This window comes from Cyprinodon tularosa, unplaced genomic scaffold, assembly GCF_016077235.1.
Source record: "Cyprinodon tularosa strain WSP-4 unplaced genomic scaffold, ASM1607723v1 ctg843, whole genome shotgun sequence".
NCBI classification, from domain to species: domain Eukaryota; kingdom Metazoa; phylum Chordata; class Actinopteri; order Cyprinodontiformes; family Cyprinodontidae; genus Cyprinodon; species Cyprinodon tularosa.
In genome coordinates, this window is record NW_024039611.1 from 129558 (window position 1) to 152980 (window position 23423).

The 23423-nt window shown below is 43.6% G+C and overlaps 1 pseudogene; it reads left to right on the plus strand.

Moving 5' to 3' along the window:
* LOC119775006 overlaps positions 1 to 23423 on the plus strand; it is a 61437-nt pseudogene that overhangs the window by 32016 nt on the left and 5998 nt on the right.

Sequence of the window (23423 nt, forward strand, 5' to 3'; positions counted from 1 at the left end):
AAGTTCAGACCCAAATGCAGAAGACTAAACAGGGAGACCAGGGGAAAAGGTTTAACAGATTTTATTTAAGAGATAATGTAGAGAGAAGTGTTGCTCTGAACACTGCTCAACCGGAACTGAAAATTGAGGGGAAGGCACAGCGATTAGTTCAGACTCAGTGGGAAAATAGATTTGTGAACTTGGAGAAGAGGATTTGTTTGCTGACTCATGTTTCCAGAGAAGTTTTGAGTTTTGAATCTTTGACTCCAGTCTGTATGCTGTAGTTCCAATGTTTGTCTGATTCGGTGTAGGGCGGAACAGGGTTTACCCAGAATGCGCTTGTTTGTAGGTGAATGGAGAAACTGACTGCCACTCAGATTTCCTGCGGTACTTGAACGGGTCATAGTGGAGATGAATACCTTTCTCAGTGTGAGGCTCAAACGATCTGTTGGGGAAAGTGGATCCAAACCTCCTGTTTGAACCCCAGCTCAGTTGGAAGCTCAGCTCCAGGGAGAAAAGGTCCGAAAAAATCCAGTTTGCAGGATGAATTCCTGCCGAGGGGCAAAAAACAAAGAATGTTAAAACTCAGGTTGACAAGAACTCAGTTTGACTCAGCAAAACTCTGCTTGGCTAGAGTACCCAAAACTGGCAAACACTCTGGCATCGAGGTAGTGGCAGTCAGCAGCTTAAGAACACTCCGTTAACGAGGAAACCATCAGCAGGTGTGTGAGGAGGAGGACCAGAACCAGGCGCCTCCTGGTGGAGGAAGGGAGACTAACACAGAACACAAACACACAGACTGGAGTCGTGACAAAAACAGACACCTCTCTGCAACCACAGCAAGGCAGACAGTGAGCTACAACTGTAGTTTCCTCAAAACGAGTCTCCTATGAGGCTGGGAGAATTACAATGGACTCTATGGGGAGCTCACTGCTCCAAAAATACTCCGTCTGCAAGTTGCAAAAATAATCAGAGAGAAATATTCAAAAGAGAGGTGGATTATTATCACATTTATTGGATTCGAAAATAATACTTTTCTGAGGAATTTCCAAAGCTTAAATGACAAATGGCACCTCTATTCTGTTATTAGAATAAGAATAAAATGAGCAATGACTACACTATAGATCACTGTACTGCCTCCAAACTTGTAGGATACACAGATAAACTCATCTGGATCAGACTACAACTCTTACTTTGGGAAGATAGGCCAAAATGTATTTTTGGAGATTCTTTCTTTGTTATTATAAGCATATAATAGCCAATAATTACACTATAGATCATTGTAGTGCCTCAAAACACAGATAACCTTATCTAATTCACACTACAACTCTTACTTTGGGAAAATGTGCTAAACTCTATTTATCTAGTTTTCATTGTTATAAGCATATAAAAGCCAATAATTACTTATGACTTAGACAGATTTATTTTGTCATTTTTTTATACACAAGTGTAAACAAAAAGAAATTTTGTCAAGAATCGCTCTAGACAATTTCATATTTTAAAGTGCAGCCTTGAAAACAGTAATAAATACATTAAAAAGATATTTATATAAACATATGACGGTATATTTACAGTTCTAACATTCTTTTTTTTCTCACGTTAGGAAGATAGGCCAAACTATTTTTGGAGATTTATTCATTGTTATTATAAGCATATAATAGCCAATAATTACACTATAGATCATTGTAGTGCCACAAAACTTGTAGCACAAATAGATAACCTCATCTAGTTCATACTACAACAATATGTGCTAAACCCTATATTTTTTAGAGTTTTTCATTGCTATTTTAAGCAGGCCAGGTGTGCAATCTCTGCAACAGGAACCACAGCACTGATTGTTGTGTGCACTGCACAAAGTATACCTGTCACAAATGCAGGAAGGACTCACCTTGGGTTTGTGAAAACTGCTAAATGGGACAATTGTAGCTTCATATGTAGAGCTTTTCCTTGGGTGAAATAAATGTTACTCCAATACTAAAATCATACTGTTTGTCATTCTCTAAGCTGAAATGTTAAATGACACGAAAAGGCAAGAACAGACAAAATACAATTATTCTCTAAGTTGTTCTTTCACATAGTGAGCTTTGCAATATAAATGAGTCTGTTGGTGAATGAACAATATAAATAGGCTCTGCCTTGCCTTGTTGGAAAAGCATGGTTATCACCTGTTCTCAGCTTAGGAACTAGGACCCATTTGATATCTGGTTGTTCAATAGGTTTGCCTGAATAAAAGATTTAGATATGACTTATCAAGTTATTCCTGCAAAAAGGTCTGATGTTGCAGAGGCAGGTAATGAAAAGTGTTTGGAGCATGCTCTGGTTCTGATGCCAGTTTGTTTCTACCTTTATCCAGTCTCATGTAGAAGGGCTGGTCAGATCACAGGTTATTTTCATTACAACAAGGACAGTTAGCAAAGTAGAGTGAATACACAAACTTGAAGAGGGGAGGGGGGCTTGCAGGAAAACCAAAATTCTCCGGGACATCTAGTGTTAAGCCTAGCCTTAAAAGTAGACAGGGTGTCTGCCTCACGGACTAAAACTGGTAGTTGGTTCCACAGGAGAGGAGCCTGAGAACTAAAAGATCTGCCTCCCATTCTACTTTTAGAAATTCTAGGAACCACTAGTAAACCTGCAGATTGAGAGCGAAGTGCTCTGTTAGGAACATAAGGAACAATCAGATCTCTGAGCTTGGCCATTTAAGGCTTTATATGTGAGAAGTGTCATGATGGGGTTTAAAGATCTCACCCACATGCAGGAATTCACTCAGGGGAAAAGTTAACAGGTTTATTGAGAGGTTGACAAAAAACAGAGAGAGAGATTATATGCAGGGTTATCGCAGTGGGACTTCAGCGGTCTGGTGAACCGGAACCAGAAACTGTTAGGGGAGATCACAAAGATCAGTTCAAGCTCCGTAGGGAAAATGACTGAGAATGGTGAATAGCTGGAGAAGACTCGGGTTAGGGAGATTCTTGGTTTCCCTTAGGTCCAGTCCACGGGGGGTTTAATCCAGAGATGAATGAGCTTGTTGGAGGGCAGACAGGCAGACTTGCACTTGGTCCAGGGGAGGAGTGGAATGGACTGTCACCGGGTTTTCCTGAAGTGGGCTTGAACAAATCTGGTGACGGTTTCCCCTTGCTCAGTGTGACTCAAATTATTCCTTCCAAGGGGGCTAGAAGGACCAGGCTAATCCAGTGGATCAGGAGGGCATCCTACTGGAGAACATAGACAAAGGCAGGCTTAGACTCAGAGAGACAAGGCAAAGGTTAAACTCAGCTAATCTCAGTAAGGCTAGAGTACCCAATACTGGCAAACACTCTGGCGTCGAGGTGGTGACGGTCCGCAGCTCAACTACTCCTCTGGTAATGACTCAACGAGCCGCAGGTGTGCAGAGAGGCCCACAAGAACAGGGCAGGCACCGCCTGGTGGTGGGGAGAGTTAAAACACAGAAAAACAACCCACACAAACTGGAACCCTAACAAGAAGGAGGATTTTAAATTCTATTCTGGATTTAACAGGAAGCCAATGAAGAGAAGCCAGGATAGGCGAGATATGATCTCTCTTTTTCATTTTCATCAGAACTCTGGCTGCAGCATTTTGGATCAGCTGAAGGCTTTTAACTACAGTTTGTGGACTTCCTGATAGTAAAGAATTGCAATAGTCCAGCCTTGAAGTAACAAATGCATGGACTAGTTTCTCAGCATCACCCCTGGACAGGATATTTATCATTTAAGCAATATTCCGCAGATGAAAGAAGGAAATTCTAGAAACCTCTTTGATATGAGATTTAAATGACAGGTCCTGATCTAAAACAACACCAAGATTAAAAAAAAACACCATGATTTGCTGATGATAGCTGGGTATCATCAGCATAACAGTGAAAATGAATCCCATGCTGTCTAATAACTCTACCGATTGGGAGCATATATAGTAAAGAGAATTGGTCCTAGCACTGATCCCTGTGTTACTCCACAGGTAACCTTTGAGCAAGAGGAAAATTTGTCATTAACGTGAAAAAACTGGTTTAAATCTTATCTATCTGATCGATTTCAGTCTATTGCTGTTCCTTTAATTCCAACAAAAATATTCAAGTCTTTCTAAAAGAATATTATGATCAAATGTCAAATGCAGCCCTGAGATCCAACAGGACGAGCACAGATACAAGTCCATTATCTGAGGCCATGAGAATATCATTAGTGACTTTCACCAGAGCTGTTTCAGTGCTATGATGAGCTCTAAAGCCAGACTGAAACTCTGCTCGGCGACACAGAAGAGAGAGAAAGTGAAGCAGATTCTTTAAAATTTTTGTCGATTTTGGTCGTGGGCAAGACACTGTCTGGATGACAGAACCCTAACCCAATAAAGCAGGGAGCCTGCATCTTGCTGTCGACCTTTAGGGTAGATCTTTGGTGGAAAGCCAAACTCTTTCACCCACCCTGTAAGTGGGCGCCTGAACCCTACAGTTGCTTGCAGCCTTAGCTTGACCAACCAGGGCTTTAGAGGTTGCTCTTCTCCAAGCCCACTGGCACCTAAGAGCAGAAAGGTGGGCAGAGGGATCCCTGGACTCCTCTGACCATCTGTTTGAGGGTAAAAACCAGCTGAGAGACTAATGGGGACAGACAGACTAACAGAGAGCAAAACTCCCTCCCTCTCCTGTGAGAGACAACGTCAGAGGGGAGACCAAGGAGCCGAAAAAACACACGGATGAGGACCTCCCCCATTTCCTTAGCAGATGGGGAGTTTGGTCAGAGGGACTAAATGCACCCTCTTTGAGAACCTGTCAATGACAGTGAAAATGACAGTGTTACCATCAGAGAGAGCAAACGCGGTTATAAAGTCCATATCAACGTGGGACCAAGGCTGTTACGGAATAGACAAAGGCAGAAGAAAACCAGAAGGAGATCTTTTGGATGACTTGGACTGGTTACACAGAGGGCAGGCTGCCATGAACTCCCGCATTTCTTCAGAGAGAGAAGGCCACCAAAACTGAGAATGGACAATGTGAATAGTCTTATTAGCACGAGGAAGACAGAACAGATGAGAAAAATGGCAGAACTCAAGGACCTTCCCTCTCAGAGCATTAGGAACAAGCACAATGATCAAACGGACAATAACTGAGACAAGGTTGGTTGAGAAGGGCCCGTCTAACCTCCTTCTCAACGTTAAAGATTAAGTCTCTTGGATGACTTGAGGTACTCCAGATTCTTATGTTCTGTCCAGAACAGAAACAGAAAAACTGGAGCCCTCCAGCCAGTGTCTCCACTCCTCCAAAGCCAGTTGGACTGCCAGCAACTCTGTATCCCCTACATCATAGTTCTGCTCAGCTGCTAACAGCTTCTTGGAGAAGAAGATACAAGGTTGAATCCTCCTATCCTTAGCCTCATGACTAAGCACCGCCCCGACCCCGGTATTGGAAGCATCCACCTTGACAATAAGCTGCCTCTTGGGGTCAGGGGACACCAGAACTGGAGTCAAGTTAAAAGCAGCCTTGAGCCTGTGAAATGCTCGATCCCCCAGATTGGACCAGAAAAACTTGACCTATGATGTTGTGAGGGTGTGCAGGGGTGCTGCCAACTGACTGTAGTTCCTAATGAACCGGTTAAAGATGGCATATCCCAAGAACCTCTCGAGATGCTTCCTATCCTTAGGACCCGGCCAGTTGGTGAAAGTGTGCATCTTCAAGGGGTCAATGGAGATCAGTCGGGAGACACAACAAAACCCAGAATAGGGACAATGTTGAAGTGACCCTTCTCTGCCTTGGCATTTTGCTTACCATCCAGAAAACATTTTCAAAAGGCTGGATGGAAAGTGAAACGTCTTCAAACTTAGAAACAAAGTCCAAGTTTTTTGGAATTAAATCCAAAAATTAGACCTGGATGGCTCAGAATGTTCACCAGTATCTTCCACTTATCACCCTCCCAGAGGCGCACTAGGTGATATGCATTGTGGAGATCCAGATTGGTAAAATCCTTGGCTCCCTGAGTCTGATCAAATGCGATGATAATCAGGGGAATAGGGTACCGATTCTTAACTGTAATATCATTGAGGCCCCTGGAATCAACGCAAGGCCTGAGTGATCCATCCGTCTTGCCCACAAAAAAGAAGCCTGATCCAGCAGGGGAGGAGGAGGGATGGATAATTTCCTCTGGAGCTCACCAGAGGAAGCAGATTCAAGATGGCGCTACGCAGGCAGCAGCCAGTCACATCGGCTCTTACTTTTCTTTTCCTTCTTTCTATTTTTATAGTGTTATTTGGTGTGTTTTTATAATATTGAACACCGTAGCTGGTAGTCCGAAGCTATGCACACCAAGGAAACCAACTTTCGGGACTCTTGTGCTTAGCTTTCTGCTACTTTCGGCACTTTTTGATGCTGCAAGGAGAGACGCCTTGGTCTGCGACTCCAAACGGCCCATTGTTTACACGCGGGACCAGCTCCCTGGACTACGGGACCCTACACACCGCTTCCCTTCTCCCCACCACACGGAGAAACCAGACATCCCTGCAGAAATACGGAGGAGACGGAGAGGCTGTAGAGGTGGAAGGATGAAGTGGAGGAAGAGTTATCTACCATCGGTTGTCATGGGAAACATAAGATCTCTCCACAACAAGACCGAGGAGCTCGCAGCGCTAGCGCGTTTCCAGAGGAGGTACAGAGACGCTAGTTTTTTTTTTTTTTTTTTAACAGTGTCCTGTCTGGCAATGTGGCAATAAGAATAATTGTCTTGATGTCAAAAAGAGCCCAACAGATTTTACTTTCACAAGTGGAGCAGTACGGCTATCACCATAGTGTTCCACTTGTTTCATGCATATAAATTGCTTTATTATAATTAATGCAGAGACGCTAGTTTAATGTGCTTCACGGAGACGTGGCTAGATGGGTCTGTCCCGGACTCAGTGGTTTCCCTGGATGGCTTTAAAGTTATCCGCGTAGACAGAACTTTGGCGAAGAGCAGAAAAAAGAGAGGAGGGGGGCTGGCGGTGTTTGTGAATGAGAGACGGTGCAGCGTGGCCCATGTTCACGTGAAGCAGCAGATATGCAGCTCAGATATGGAATTACTCGCAGTGAGTCTAAGACCATATTATCTGCCGCGTGAGTTTGGTCATGTGATCGTGCTGTGCGTTTACATCCCTCCCTCTGCTGATGCCGCCGCTGCTTGTGAGCGGATCCACAGCGTGGTAAACAAACTACAGACAGAACACCCCGCGCTCTCCTGCTCATCACAGGAGATTTCAACCATGCCCCCCTCCGCGCCACTCTCCCCACGCTCACACAATACATGACATGCGCAACCAGGAACAATAAAACGCTGGACCTTTTTTATGCAAACGTTAAGGATGCATACATGTCTGTCCCCCTCCCCCCACTGGGACGTTCAGATCACAACCTTGTCTACCTGCCCCCCCATTACATTCCACTGGTGAGAAGGACAATAGCACAGAAGAAGTCAGTGAAAGTTTGGTCGGATGACGCCACTGAGGAGCTGAGGGATTGTTTCAGCACCACAGACTGGAGCATGTTCCAAAGCTCTCATGATGAGGACATCAACAGCCTGACTGAATGCATCACTGACTACATGACCTTCTCACAGTAACACCAATGCAGGTGAGAGGGCAGCTGATGAGGCTGAAACAGAGGAAAGCCTCAGGACCAGCCCAACATCGGAGTAGATGACGCCATCATCTGCCAGCTGCAGCGGGCGCTCACCCACCTGGAGACCACTGGGAGCGCTGTGAGAGTCATGTTCTTTGACTTCTCCAGCGCTTTCAACTCCATCAGACCGGTGCTGCTGAGGGGGAAGCTGGATGACGCTGGGGTGCACAAGCACCTAGCTGACTGGACCACCAACCCCCTCACTGACCGTCCTCAGTACGTGCGGCTGCACTGCTGCCAGTCAGAGGTGGCACTCTGCAGCACCGGGGCCCCCCCAGGGCACCGTCCTGTCTCCTTTTCTTTTCACCCTCTACACCTCGGATTTCACCTACAACACGGAGAGCTGCCACCTCTAGAAGTTCTCTGATGACTTGGCCATTGTGGGCTGTGTGTCTGAAGGGAACGAGCTGGAATACCGGTCAGTCATCATGGACTTTGTGAGAGAAACCATATGTCTCTAAACACCAGTAAGACCAAGGAGATGGTGATCGACTTCAGGAGAAGACCACCACCCCACCCCCCCGTGAACATCCAGGGACAGGACATAGAAACTGTGGAGAGTTTCAAATACCTGGGTGTTCACGTCAATTATAAACTGGACTGGACTCACAACACTGACGCTCTGTATAAAAAGGGCCAAGCCGCCTCCACCTCCTGAGGAGGCTGAGGGCCTGTGGAGTGAGCAGGCCCCTCCTTAAAACCTTTTATGACTCTGTGGTGGCCTCAGCCCGCCTCAGCTGAGCAGCTCCTTTAGTCAAAGACTTAGACACCCTGTCTGTAAGAAAGGGTCGCTACCGCAGGTCATTCATTCCTGCTGCCAACAGACTCTATAATAATGCACTATAAACACAATAACTCCTGTAAAAACCACTGTGCAGCTATATTATAGTTTTTTTTAAGTATTGACTGCGCAATATTCTGTGCAATATGCTGAATGTGCAATATATGTGAATAGAATAGTCATACCACTACCTCATCGTTGCTCCTCACCTACTACACTTCAATGTAAAAGTCAATCCACCTGTATATAAGCCATCCGGATTGTACATATGTCACCTTAAGCCTCTGTGCTACTCCCTTGTATTTTTATTTTTTTATTTCTTATTTCTATTTTGTTTTTCATTGTGTGTGATACATGTACACTTGCAACTTAATCCTTATTTATCATGATATACTGGATATATATTGTTTATTCTTAATGCACCTTTTTCCTCCTTGTTTGCACCTTCTTTAATTACTATGCCAATATGTGACCAGTGAATTTCTCCGCTGTGAGATCAATAAAGCTCATCTAATCTAAGCTAATACCAGCCCTAAGTTACTTGGAGATGTATTTCTCCATAGTGTGGGATTCAGGGGCCAACAAGGAGTATAACCCACCCCTAGGGGGTGTGGTACTGGGCAGTAGATCAATATCGCAGTCAAAAGATCTATGAGGAGTTAGGGCTGTGGCCTTGCCCTTATTGAACACCTCACAGTGGTCATGGTACTCCTGAGGGACCTTAAAAAAAATCTGGATAAAACTTTGGATCAACAGAATTAATCAGCATCTCGGACTTAGCCAATCATAAAAAGAAAAATGAACAAGCAATGGATCAACCTAAAAGTTCCACCCTTTGCCAGTCAGTATGTGGGTTGTACTTAGTTAGCCAGGTAGAACCTAATATGACAGTAATCTTAGATGAATCTATGATAAGACAAAATAACTGTTCAACATTGTTACCCCCCACCACCAGCTCAACAGGTTCTGTCATAAGGATGACTGGTTTAGCTGATGTCCATCTGAGGCTAGTACCTGGTGTGGAGTCTGGTGTGGGAAGTAGCTTGGTGCCTAGATGTCTGGCCAGGTCCCCATCCATGAACTCGGTATCTGCCAGTGGTGGCTGGTGCTAAAAAAACTAAGGGGGGCGCACACAAAACAAACAACTGAAAAACAAACAAAACAAATCTTAAAAAATAGCACTATTTGAACATGAATTTTGCCCTCCTTTCCTTCTGCCCTGCAAATTTCTCAATTACATTCTTGTTAAAGTCAGTCATCTCTGTGACTAGTCTTTTCTCCATGGACAACATGGCCAATGCATTCAGCCTGTCCTGAGTCATTGAGTTTCTCAGAAAAGTCTTGATTCTTTTCAGAGTTGAAAAGCACCTTTCAGCTTCTGCTGTGGTCATGGGTGTGGTGATGAGGATCTTCAAGAGCGTGACAGTTTCTGAAAAGACTTCTTCTAGATTGTTTTCCATAAACAGCTGCAATAGGCCCACAGCACCACAACAGGCTTTGAACTCTTCCTTGCTGTAGATGAGAGTAAGCTCTGTCTTCAGCTTACCTCGATTGAGCACTGGATAGGCTTTTAAGGTGTTGCTCAGTGCATCTTCAGGAAATGCTGTGTTGTATTGTTAAAATCTGTCCCCCTGCAGGAGTGTGGCACTAACAAGGTGGTTTGTGAAAGAAAAGCGCTCCCTGGTGTGTCCCAGTATGATATCACAGACCTTAAGAGAGAAGGACAAACATGAAGATTATGATTTTATTATCACATTTTTCATTCTAAATATGAAATGTTATTTTGTCCTTTCTATTAAGTCATAGAAAGAAGGAACACATTTTATTTATAAACTTACTGATTTTAATCATGTTTGCTGCCATTTTTTAAGGCTGTGTTATGAAATGTGTTACAGCATTTTTGTGGGACAAGATTATACAAAATTCAGTAACCAAATGTTTTATTCCCCATTACCCATAAACTTCAGTACAACTTAAATAATAAAATATCTTGCTGACAAACATTACATCAACATACCTACAAAGCATAGACACAACTAAAGGTATTTCTAACTACAACGCACATCTTCCTAATATATTAAATAACCAGGGGCGTGCATACATAGACACTAGGTGGTGCTAAAGCACTAAGAAGTTTGCCCTTTATCAAAGAAAATGCCCTTTTGAAACTCGTTTTTTTTTTTTTTTGACTGAATTCTGACAATAAAAAAGTCAGAATTCTGAGATTAAAGTCAGAAACGTTTTCTGTTGTATATGTAAGCGCCTGAACTTACATGAGAATTTCTATCCTGTATCACTTAATACTACTAGTAGTAGGTTAAGAAGCGTAGAAGTTATTTGAAGTATGCGCCTGTGAGAGTGTGATATGTTGATGTCTTTCCCCCCCACAACTTAGAATAAACCACCAGTTTGGATAAACAATTATATTTTATTAGAGCTTCAAGCTCAGAAACTAGTAAATGGAAATGGAATAGTAAATTGCTTTTTTTTAACGAAACAATCGGACCATAAAATAAAAGTTGGCCTGGATTAATCAACAGAAAATTATGTCACCAAATAGCCTTCAGAGGCACTTAAATGCAATCAGTTCCTTTTGAACCCCAAACTCTTATTTTGAATCGAAATTTAAAAAAAAAAACCTCAAAACTATCAAATATGTCCCGGGACCGTACTAACTGAAATGCTGGATCATTTAACAGTAACCTCATTTGAAAATGCAAACCGTGGTGAGACAACCCCAATTTACCCACATAAAGTAAACATCATCAGTGTTACCGCCAGTCTAGGCATACAAATACATCACAAACATACAGCAAAACAATATAGGCAATAACGTCACGGCGTCCCGAATGTCCACCAACACAACTGTAAGCACAGTTCCTTGGAATCGAACACCGGTTATCCGCTCGGTGAGACCCCGCCCCGCAGCTGCACAAAAGTTCTGTCCCCAAAGTGCAAAAGGCTCCTTAAAGCAATGCTGTCTTCGGTGAAGTCAGGTGGCAGGGTATACTCACAGGTAGAGAAAGGAATGTTCGACCTGTTCGGATCGGAGCGAACCAACGTTCATGGACCCCAGCGCCGTCTTCTCGCTGCGGCTCGCCAGCTGTCACCACTCGCACGGTTCCAACACCCAGACTTTTCTCAAGACAAGTTTACTTGCAGGCATATATCTTCACTGCACCAAACTCCTCTGGCTGTCGGCGTCCGCAGCACGGTCGGAATTCCCCCTCCTTCCTTCTTCTGCTCCGCATCTCCACTCTCTCTCTACACCTGACGCTCTCCCTCCTTGGCCGAGCGTCACGTCACGTTACTCCCCACATATAGGTTTTGTTAGGCAACATAAATTAACACATTTTGGTCTCTTTATTGTCTTAATTGTATATTGATTTAATAATTGCAGCACAATGCCAAGAAAGGAGGGTTAATCGTATTGAAAAATCTTAAAAGCTGTTCACATTTTATTTTTAAGTGGTTTGTGCAGCAGGTATTAAAATAGCTATTATTTTGTAGGCTACCATAAGTCATATCCACGTGACAAGACTTCCAGTCATGTTGCCCTAATAGCCCATTATTTAAACTAATGTGGCATATTTGTTAAAGCTATTATTATTATTATTATTATTATTATTATTATTATTATCATTATTATATTGTAGCCAGTCACAGCAGGGAAGCTCTATACCATCAACATCTACCAGGACAGGAGATGAGGAAGAGTTCAGGGAAGACACAGAGACAGAAAAAGACCAGGATGAGGGAGAGCAGATGGGTGAGGGAGAGCAGATGGGTGAGGGAGAGCAGATGGATGAGGGAGAGCAGATGGGTGAGGGAGAGCAGATGGGTGAGGGAGAGCAGATGGGTGAGGGAGAGCAGATGGGTGAGGGAGAGCAGATGGGTGAGGGAGAGCAGATGGGTGAGGGAGAACAGATGGATGAGGGAGAACAGATGGATGAGGGAGAGCAGATGGATGAGGGAGAGCAGATGGATGAGGGAGAACAGATGGATGAGGGAGAACAGATGGATGAGGGAGAACAGATGGGTGAGGGAGAACAGATGGGTGAGGGAGAGCAGATGGATGAGGGAGAGCAGATGGGTGAGGGAGAGCAGATGGGTGAGGGAGAGCAGATGGGTGAGGGAGAGCAGATGGGTGAGGGAGAGCAGATGGGTGAGGGAGAGCAGATGGGTGAGGGAGAGCAGATGGATGAGGGAGAGCAGATGGGTGAGGGAGAGCAGATGGGTGAGGGAGAGCAGATGGGTGAGGGAGAGCAGATGGGTGAGGGAGAGCAGATGGGTGAGGGAGAGCAGATGGGTGAGGGAGAGCAGATGGGTGAGGGAGAGCAGATGGGTGAGGGAGAGCAGATGGGTGAGGGAGAGCAGATGGGTGAGGGAGAGCAGATGGGTGAGGGAGAACAGGGAGATGAGCCAGATGAAAGAAATACGCTTTAGTCTGTTCTGTTGGTGATGTGACTTTTTTCCATTGAAAACTCATGTATAGAGAACGTTACAAATAAAAGTCAAATTTCATTCAACATGCATGTATTTTTTTTATAATTAAGTGTTCCACGTGCGCTAAAAAGTGCCCCGCCCCCCCTCCTGAGCACCTGCCCCCCAAAATAACAGTGATTTTCCACAACAACTCACCTCTGCAGCGATCCTTTCATGGTCTTCTACACTGAGTGTCCGACGCTTCTTCACTGGCTGACTACTACCAACACTGCTTTGTCCAACCATGGAGTGGAGAGAATTTCTGCCAAAGAGAAATACTTACAATATTATAATAACGAAGAAGAAAAAAATCTGCTATTTAAACAATTACCTGATCTTTTGAATGTCCTGCTGGAACTGTTGGATGCTTTCCTGGATACAGACTGAATCTATGACCTTCTTCTGGAGTTTGGCATAGAGAAGGTCCACATGAGGCATGATATGGTGGAAAAGTTGCAGAAAGAACTTAAAATCCTGATCCTCCAGTAGCATGGCAAATGCTCCAGCCTCTCTGACGGTAATGGGGTCAAAGTCACCCGAGTCTTGTATGCTTTCAAAACAGCGGATGAGGTCCTCTCTGTGCTCAAACACAGTATTGATGGCACGGCTGTGAAAGTTCCATCTGAAAGTTCCATCTGATCACTTGCCTGCTGCTGAATTTGTAAATTGGGACGATCCGGTCCAAGCTCCTTTATCCTGTTTTTTTCTTCAAGTGAACGCTTTGTAAAAGCATTTTTTTGTAAAGACAAAACAGAATTTTCTCTCATTTTGAAACTACTCCACTTTGCAAACGTAAACGTGAATCGACCTAACGAACTGCAGCTGCTGCTGCACTAATGAGTCAAATCGGGGATTGTCCAATCCCACAATGTTTTAAAAAAAAATTAGCCAGTACTGACACTCTACCAGTAATGACACAACAGAATGGGTGTGTCCGGGACGCAGAGCGCTGCGCCCTGCGGAAAACCTTAAATAACCAATTAAAAGTCAGCCTCAGATCACCTGCTTGCCACAAGTTGATGCGCCTACATACACTCTCATTAGAACGGCGCCCTGCAGGATAGGAAGTGTGTACAATGTGAGCAATTAAATAGAATTATGTATTTACTATTTTAATACATTTAACATTTCTATTCGACACACAGTAGGAATAAATATATTTCTAAGTATTTTGCAGTTCAGAAATCATTTATTATCTAAACAATTTAAAGGGGGCGGCGCCCAAGCGCCCCCTACTGGCCAGCCGCCACTGGTATCTGCACCTGAATCCCAAAAGGCTGAAAAACTATGGCTATGTGAGACAACAGACAGAATCACAGGGAGCAGAAATTCTGGGGAGGCAGATAGTCTGGTTCAGCTCAGCAGTATACTCCCCCCTCCCACTGAGCCTGCTCTTTTTACCGTGCAGCGGGTTGAACAATGTCCCCCTCAACCGCAGTAGAAACACAGGTGAAGCGATGATCCTTCTCCTTGGAGAGTGAGCTGAACCCAGGTGCGTGTGTTCCAGATCGTAGGAGCGAAGGGGTTCCAACGTCGTTCTGTAGACCTCCAAAGCCGTAGAGCAGGACCCCGCTCCCTACGTCACTTCTGAAGCAGGGGGTCAAATCGGGTTGCTCATCCAGGTCCTTCAGAGAACGAGGGTAATCATGGCTGGAAATCTCATCCTTAATCCTCTTGCCAAGTCCTGTTATGAAGACGTCCATCAGTGTCTCCTCGTTTTATGTATTCTCTGCAGCTAACGTATGGAAGTCTATAATTCAATTCAGTTTATTTATTTAGTGCCAAGTCACAATACAAGTCATCTCAAGCAATTTACAGTGGAAATTGTTTCAAAGTTTTCTATCTAAGCTCCATCTGATATCAGAGATCTGATTGTTCCTTATGTTCCTAACAGAGCACTTCGCTCTCAGTCTGCAGGTTTACTAGTGGTTCCTAGAATTTCTAAAAGTAGAACGGGAGGCAGATCTTTTAGTTCTCAGGCTCCTCTCCTGTGGAACCAACTACCAGTTTTAGTCCGTGAGGCAGACACCCTGTCTACTTTTAAGGCTAGGCTTAAAACTTTCCTTTTTGATAAAGCTTCTAGTTAGAGTGGCTCAGGTTATCCTGATCTATCTCTATAGTTATGCTGCTATAGGCTTAGACTGCTGGAGGACATAGGGACCCCCATTTCATCATTCTGCTTCATTCTATCTCTATTCTCCCACTCTGCAGAATCTGTTAGTTCAATCTCTAACGTTCTGCTCTCTCTGCTTTTTCTCAGAGTAGCTTCATCTGGTCTGTTCCTGTTTGGCTGTGACTCCATCCTGGAGAGAAATATCAGCTGTGCTGCTGCCATCAACACCTTTGTTTCTAGATGCTGGAGCTTGGCCTGTTTTCCAGTGTAGTCCTGTTTCTCTGACTGTGACTAACTGGATGTGCTCTCTTCATCCTCTGACATGGGAGCTGGCTCAGAGCTCGTCTGCCTGGCTGTGTGTTTCCTGGACAGTTGCCTTTTGTATCTATGCTTCTTTTTCTATGTCTGCTTCTGTCTCCTTGAACCCTAGTCGACCTCAGCAGATGGCCAATCTCCTGGGAGGGATTGCTAAAGAGTCAATGAGTCGATGCAATCAGCTGGTTTTCCTTAGATAGAAAACTTCAGTTAGAAATCAATCTAACTGTATGATCGGGTTCAATTGTAAAGTGCCTTGAGTAGACATGTATTGTGGATTGGCGCTATAGAAATAAAGTGAATTGAATTTAACTAAATAGACTTACATTGATCATCGATAGGTCACAGGTGACTTTGTGATTAATAATCTTGGCAAGCGTAAGAGTGATTATTCAGTTCTTTAAGCACCACTTCTGGCAGTCAGTAGGAGTGAAATAGACTTCTGAAAACTCTCCTCATGGGTGGGGAGGGGGCAAGTGATGCATTCAGGACCATTCAGTAAAACTGAGCTTCTATTTATTCTAGCAGTTGATGTTGCTGGTGTTGTTCTGGTTATGGATTGTTTTCCAGCTCTGCCCTTTTTCCATCACAGAATTCTCCCAGAGGAGACTTAGAAACACACTTTGATATGAACCTCCACACATCTTTAGAACATGTTCTGGTTCTGTCTGGTTTCAGTTTTTCAATCAGTTTTACTGCATAAAATATTAGACATCAGTACATAATGTTTCTTAGACTTTAATATTCAGTCAGGCTCATTTTCTACGTTCTGATGATTTATATGTTCATATATCAGTTTATCAGTTTAATCTGCATCCTGTTGAATTTGTCTAAAATCTTTTTTTTTCATCTTTGTTCAGATTGAAAAACGTCAAATTGTCAGATATCAGCTGTGCTTCTCTGGGTTCAGCTCTGAAGTCAAATCCATCCCATCTGACAGAACTGGATCTGAGCGGAATTGACCTGGACCCTGAAATGAAGGATCTCTGTTGGTTTCTCCAGTCTCCCCTCTGCAAACTACAGACACTGAGGTCAGATATAGTATATTGTTTATTCTAATAACATTAGACTGATAATCTCAATGTGAAGGTAAATCAACGAGCTAGTAAAGGATCAATAGGCTGGTTGATCAGAAGAACAGGTTACGACTATCAGAAGGAGACTGTTTGACATTTTGGAATTGGTATATATTCATAGAGCAAACAGAAAAATTCAACCACAGTGAAAACATTGTTCCAAACAGCTATATAGAAATATAGCAAACAAGCTCAAAAAGAGTTTACCAGTAAGAGTTTAGAGTTTAGTGTCACACATTTCTTTCCAGAAACAATCTTTTGCAACAGCTTCCAGATGATTAAACCAGACCTCCCAAGTTACAAAAACTGATTTTTGGTAGATGCTTATTTAACCCCCCCTAACACAGATCAGCCCTTTTTCCTGTGAATGTTTTCACATCTATTTATTTTAGCAGTTGATGCTGCCTGTGTTCTTCTGGTTCTGGATTGTGTTGCAGCTCTGCTCTTTGTTCAACACAGATTTCTCCCAGAGGAGACTAATAAACAAACCTTGATCTGGACCTTCAAATGTCACTAGAACATGTTTTGGTTCTGCTCGGTTAAACTCTTTCAATCAGTTTTAGATCAAGTATTAGACATCAGAATATCAAGTTTTTGGAAATTTTACATTCAGTCAAATTCTTTTTAATGATTTATTTGTTCATATTTGAGTTTTAATTGTGTGTCCTGTTAAACTAAGTTAAAGTCTTTTATCTTTATTCAGATTGGATTACTGCAGGTTGTCAGAGATCAGCTGTATTTCTCTGGGCTCAGCTCTGAAGTCAAATCCATCCCATCTGACAGAACTCGACCTGAGCCAAAACAAACTGGACCCTGAAATAAAGGATCTCTGTGGGTTTCTCCAGTCTCCCCTCTGCAAGCTACAGAAATTGAGGTCAGATTTAGTATATTTGTTTATTCTAATAACATAGCACTCCAAATTCTGTGATTTCTAAGTCAACAGTTTCATTTCCATTTAGTTTCATTTTAGTTCTTTTTTAGTTATATTTGCTCCCTAGTGCACTCCGCTCCCCGTCAATTGATTACTCCAATCATTGTTCTGTTTTTGCATTTATACTTCTCTGCATTTGCTTTTTCCTACATTCTCTTCATTCCCCCCTGAAGTGATGTGTTCCCCTTTAGTTCTGTTTCTTGTGTTGCCTGGTCTTTTATTTTTGACTTTATGCATCTGCTGCTGTCACTGTTATTATTGGATCTGCAAGAAACCATTTCAGCATTTGTCTCTGAATCTGAGTCCACTAAAAACCTCCACTCCCCTTATTACATGTGATAGTTTTTGTTCAGTTTTAGTTGACTAAATCTCAAAAAGGTTTAAGTCAAGTTTTTGTCTTTTTTTGCAGTTAACAGTTAACCTTTACAATAGGAATAACAACCAGATTCTTTCCCAGACTGACAGCTCTACCGTAGATGCTACAATAGCTGGGTATAGAAGGCTGCTGTGCATTTCATCATTGCTTTTCGGCAGAAAACCTTGATTTATAGAATTCAAATAAACTTTTTTAGAATTAATGCCCTAACTTATAAAAAAAATGTCTCACAAAAGATGTGAATATAGCAGATCTAGCTCAACACATCATATTGGTTAATATAGCAGACAGACAACAAAATGTCCAGCAAAGAAACTGTTTTAGACACCCAAGGTGTCCATCCCAAAGCAAGCACTTCCTGATCTACTATGAATTATGCATTACACACAGATCAATAAAATCTGCATTAATCCAAAAAAGCATCTGGCTCTTTATCCAAAAAATAAACGGTAAGCAATACAATTTTGCTTTGGATATAATTTAAGGATTCCTTTTGGTAGAAAATAAAAAATATACAGGAAGAAAAAAAAAAAAATCCTGATAGACAAAATAAATGTTTACTCTTGGCAGAGGATGATCAGCCATATATATAGTCATTAAGTAGCAAGGGCAGGAAGAGCCATACTGCTCAGAGCGAACCATCAGTGTGGAACGTAAAGCACAGACTGAGCTACACGCAGGCAAAGACGCATTACTGCATAAGCACAGCTGGAAGAGCAGAGTTTGTTAGAGTTTAGCCCGCAGTTTTGGACCATTTTAGCCTACTGTCACCCCCCGTAGCTGCTAGCACGCTCCATCTGTGGTCATGCAGACTGTGCACCACTGCACGCCAGGTGAGCGTCATGACCTAACAAGACACTGCAGCATGGCTGATACTGCTTAGCTGATAACAGCACAGTGATGCATTTTAAACGTCTGACAGACCAACCAAATACTTTTTTATTTATTCTTGTCTCGTCAACAAAAACTCATACCCATGTCTCGTCATGTTTTCGTCATCAAAGATCTACATTCTCATCAGTTTTAGTTATCGTCATGAAAAAAAGGAGCGTCAAAGAAATTATTTCGTCAGCGTTGACGAAAATAACACTGATGGGAACATCTTCATCCCTCACAGCGTGACCACATTGGTGAAATTCACTTATCACATCGGCTCAATAGTCAAAAAGAGAAGGTGCCAAAAGGAGGAAAAGGTGCATGGGGATATATACAGGATATACAGTACGTCCACATATGTGGGGGAGTTTTGGCATAGTGGTTAAAGCAGTGCAGCACTTTGTGATCCTGGTCTGTGAAAAGTGCTATAGATATAAAGTTTACTTACTTACTTACTTGTGCTCTGAGAAGGTTGCAAGTTCCCGGTTCGATCCCCACAGCCTCCACTCTGGGTCCCTGAGCAAGACCCTTAACCCCACACTGCTCGCCAGGAGCCGCACAATGGCAGCCCACTGCTCCCCAAGGTGATGGGTTTAATACAGAGAGGGAAATTCCCCATTGTGGGACAAAAAGGGATTTAAATATCTATGACAGCTGAATTCTCTTATTTAACAGAATTATTACTTAGAGTTATTGCACAGGGTATTAAATGGGTATTTACATAAATAGGTATTTATATATATATATATAGTTATTGCACTGTGTATTAAATATAATAAAAACAGATTATTGCACATGGCATTAAAAATAGTGACTGCACATTAGTTATTGCACAAGTTATTGCAGTTATAGTGCAGTGGCATTGTAAAATCTGATGGCAGCAGGGATGAATGACCTGCAGTAGCGCTCCTTTTTCCAAACAGGCTGTTAAAGTCTTTGACTAAAGGAGCTGCTCAGCTCCTCTCCAGTCTGCTGCAGAGGGTGGAAGCTTGGACAGCACCCTCCTTTCAGCCACTTCCTCCACTGAGTCCAGAGTGCAGCCTAGGACAGAAACGGCCTTTCTCACCAGTTTTTTCAGTCTCTTTCTGTCCCGCTCTGCGCTGCCAGGGGCCGAGCAGACGACAGCGTAGAGGAGGGCTGATGCCCCCACAGAGTCAGAGAAGGTTTGAAGCAGGGACCCGTTCACTGCAAAGGACCCTGAATCCCAGGCTATGGAGAAATACACTCACTGGCCACTTTATTAGGTACACCTGTCCAACTGCTCGTTAACACTTAATTTCTAAGCAGCCAATCACATGGCGGCAACTCAGTCCATTTAGGCATGTAGACATGGTCAACACAATCTCCTGCAGTTCAAAGCGAGCATCAGTATGGGGAAGAAAGGTGATTTGAGTGACTTTGAACGTGGCATGATTGTTGGTGCCAGAAGGGCTGGTCTGAGTATTTCAGAAACTGCTGATCTACTGGGATTTTCACGCACAACCATCTCTAGGGTTTACAGAGAATGGTCCGAAAAAGAAAAAACATCCAGTGAGCGGCAGTTCTGTGGGCGGAAATACCTTGTTGATGCCAGAGGTCAGAGGAGAATGGCCAGACTGGTTGGAGCTGATAGAAGGGCAACAGTGACTCAAATAACCACCCGTTACAACCAAGGTGGGCAGAAGAGCATCTCTGAACGCACAGTACGTGGAACTTTGAGGCAGATGGGCTACAGCAGCAGAAGACCACACCGGGTGCCACTCCTTTCAGCTAAGAACAGGAAACTGAGGCTACAATTTGAACAAGCTCATGGAAATTGGACAATAGAAGATTGGAAAAACGTTGCCTGGTCTGATGAGTCTCGATTTCTGCTGCGACATTCGGATTGTAGGGGCAGAATTTGGCGTCTACAACATGAAAGCATGGATCCATCCTGCCTTGTATCAACGGTTCAGGCTGGTGGTGGTGGTGTCATGGTGTGGGGAATATTTTCTTGGCACTCTTTGGGCCCCTTGGTACCAATTGAGCATCGTTGCAACGCCACAGCCTACCTGAGTATTGTTGCTGACCATGTCCATCCCTTTCAATTCAATTCAATTCAATTCAATTCAGTTTATTTATATAGCGCCAAATTCACAACACATGTCATCTCAAGGCACTTTACAGTTCAACCAGATCATCCAGTCAAATTGATACAAAGTTTTCTATCTAAGGAAAACCAGCTGATTGCATCGACTCATTGACTCTTCAGCAATCCCTCACACTAAGCATGCTTGTAGCGACAGTGGAGAGGAAAAACTCCCTTTTAACAGGAAGAAACCTCCAGCAGAACCAGGCTCAGTGTGAGCGGCCATCTGCCGAGGCCGACTGGGGTTCAAGGAGACAGAAGCAGAGATACAAAAAGCAGCTGTAAAAGGCGGCCCCGTCCAGGAAACACACAGCCAGGCAGACGAGCTCCAAGGCAGCTCCCATGTCAGAGGACGAAGAGAGCACATCCACTCAGTCACGGTCAGAGAAACAGGACCACGCTGGAAAACAGGCCGATCTCCAACATCTATAAACAAGGGTGTTGATAGAAGCAGCACAGCTGATGTTTCTTTCCAGGATGACGTCACAGCCAAACAGGAACAGACGAGGCAAAGCTACTCTGAGGAAAAGCAGAGAGAGCAGAACGTTAGAGATTGAACTAACAGATTCTGCAGAATAGGAGAACAGAGATAGAATGAAGCAGAATGATGAAATGGGGGTCCCTATGTCCTCCAGCAGTCTAAGCCTATAGCAGCAGAACTATAGAGATAGATCAGGATAACCTGAGCCACTCTAACTATAAGCTTTATCAAAAAGGAAAGTTTTAAGCCTAGCCTTAAAAGTAGACAGGGTGTCTGCCTCACGGACTAAAACTGGTAGTTGGTTCCACAGGAGAGGAGCCTGAGAACTAAAAGATCTGCCTCCCATTCTACTTTTAGAAATTCTAGGAACCACTAGTAAACCTGCAGATTGAGAGCGAAGTGCTCTGTTAGGAACATAAGGAACCTTTATGACCACAATGTACCCAACTTCTGATGGCTACTTTCAGCAGGATAATGCGCCATGTCATAAAGCTGGAATCATCTCAGACTGGTTTCTTGAACATGACAATGAGTTCACTGTACTCAAATGGCCTCCACAGTCACCAGATCTCAATCCAATAGAGCATCTTTGGGATGTGGTGGAACGGGAGATTCGCATCATGGATGTGCAGCCGACAAATCTGCGGCAACTGTGTGATGCCATCATGTCAATATGGACCAAACTCCCTGAGGAATGCTTCCAGCACCTTGTTGAATCTATGCCACCAAGAATTGAGGCAGTTCTGAAGGTAAAAGGGGGTCCAACCCGTTACTAGCATGGGGTACCTAATAAAGTGGCCGGTGAGTGTACATCTCCAAGTAACTTAGGGCTGGTATCAGCTTAGATTAGATGAGCTTTATTGATCTCACAGCGGAGAAATTCACTGGTCACATATTGGGATAGTAATTAAAGAAGGTGCAAACAAGGAGGAAAAAGGTGCATTAAGAATAAACAATATATATCCAGTATATCATGATAAATAAGGATTAAGGTGCAAGTGTACATGTATCACACACAATGAAAAACAAAATAGAAATAAGAAATAAAAATAAAAACAAATAAAAATACAAGGGAGTAGCACAGAGGCGTGAGGTGACATACACTATATTGCCAAAAGTATTTGCTCACCCATCCAAATTATTGGAATCAGGTGTTCCAATCACTTCCATGGCCACAGGTGTATAAATTCAAGCACCTAGGCATGCAGACTGTTTTTACAAACATTTGTGAAAGAATGGGTCGCTCTCAGGAGCTCAGTGAATTCCAGCGTGGAACTGTGATAGGATGCCACCTGTGCAACAAATCCAGTCGTGAAATTTCCTCGCTCCTAAATATTCCACAGTCAACTGTCAGCTGTATTATAAGAAAATGGAAGTGTTTGGGAACGACAGCAACTCAGCCACGAAGTGGTAGGCCACGTAAACTGACGGAGCGGGGTCAGCGGATGCTGACGCGCATAGTGCGAAGAGGTCGCCAACTTTCTGCAGAGTCAATCACTACAGACCTCCAAACTTCATGTGGCCTTCAGATTAGCTCAAGAACAGTGCGCAGAGAGCTTCATGGAATGGGTTTCCATGGTCGAGCAGCTGCATCCAAGCCATACATCACCAAGTGCAATGCAAAGCGTCGGATGCGGTGGTGTAAAGCACGCCGCCACTGGACTCTAGAGCAGTGGAGACGCGTTCTCTGGAGTGACGAATCGCGCTTCTCCATCTGGCAATCTGATGGACGGGTCTGGGTTTGGCGGTTGCCAGGAGAACGGTACTTGTCTGACTGCATTGTGCCAAGTGTAAAGTTTGTTGGAGGGGGGATTATGGTGTGAGGTTGTTTTTCAGGAGCTGGGCTTGGCCCCTTAGTTCCAGTGAAAGGAACTCTGAATGCTTCAGCATACCAAGACATTTTGGACAATTCCATGCTCCCAACTTTGTGGGAACAGTTTGGAGCTGGCCCCTTCCTCTTCCAACATGACTGTGCACCAGTGCACAAAGCAAGGTCCATAAAGACATGGATGACAGAGTCTGGTGTGGATGAACTTGACTGGCCTGCACAGAGTCCTGACCTCAACCCGATAGAACACCTTTGGGATGAATTAGAGCGGAGACTGAGAGCCAGGCCTTCTCGTCCAACATCAGTGTGCGACCTCACAAATGCGCTTCTGGAAGAATGGTCAAAAATTCCCATAAACACACTCCTAAACCTTGTGGACAGCCTTCCCAGAAGAGTTGAAGCTGTTCTAGCTGCAAAGGGTGGACCG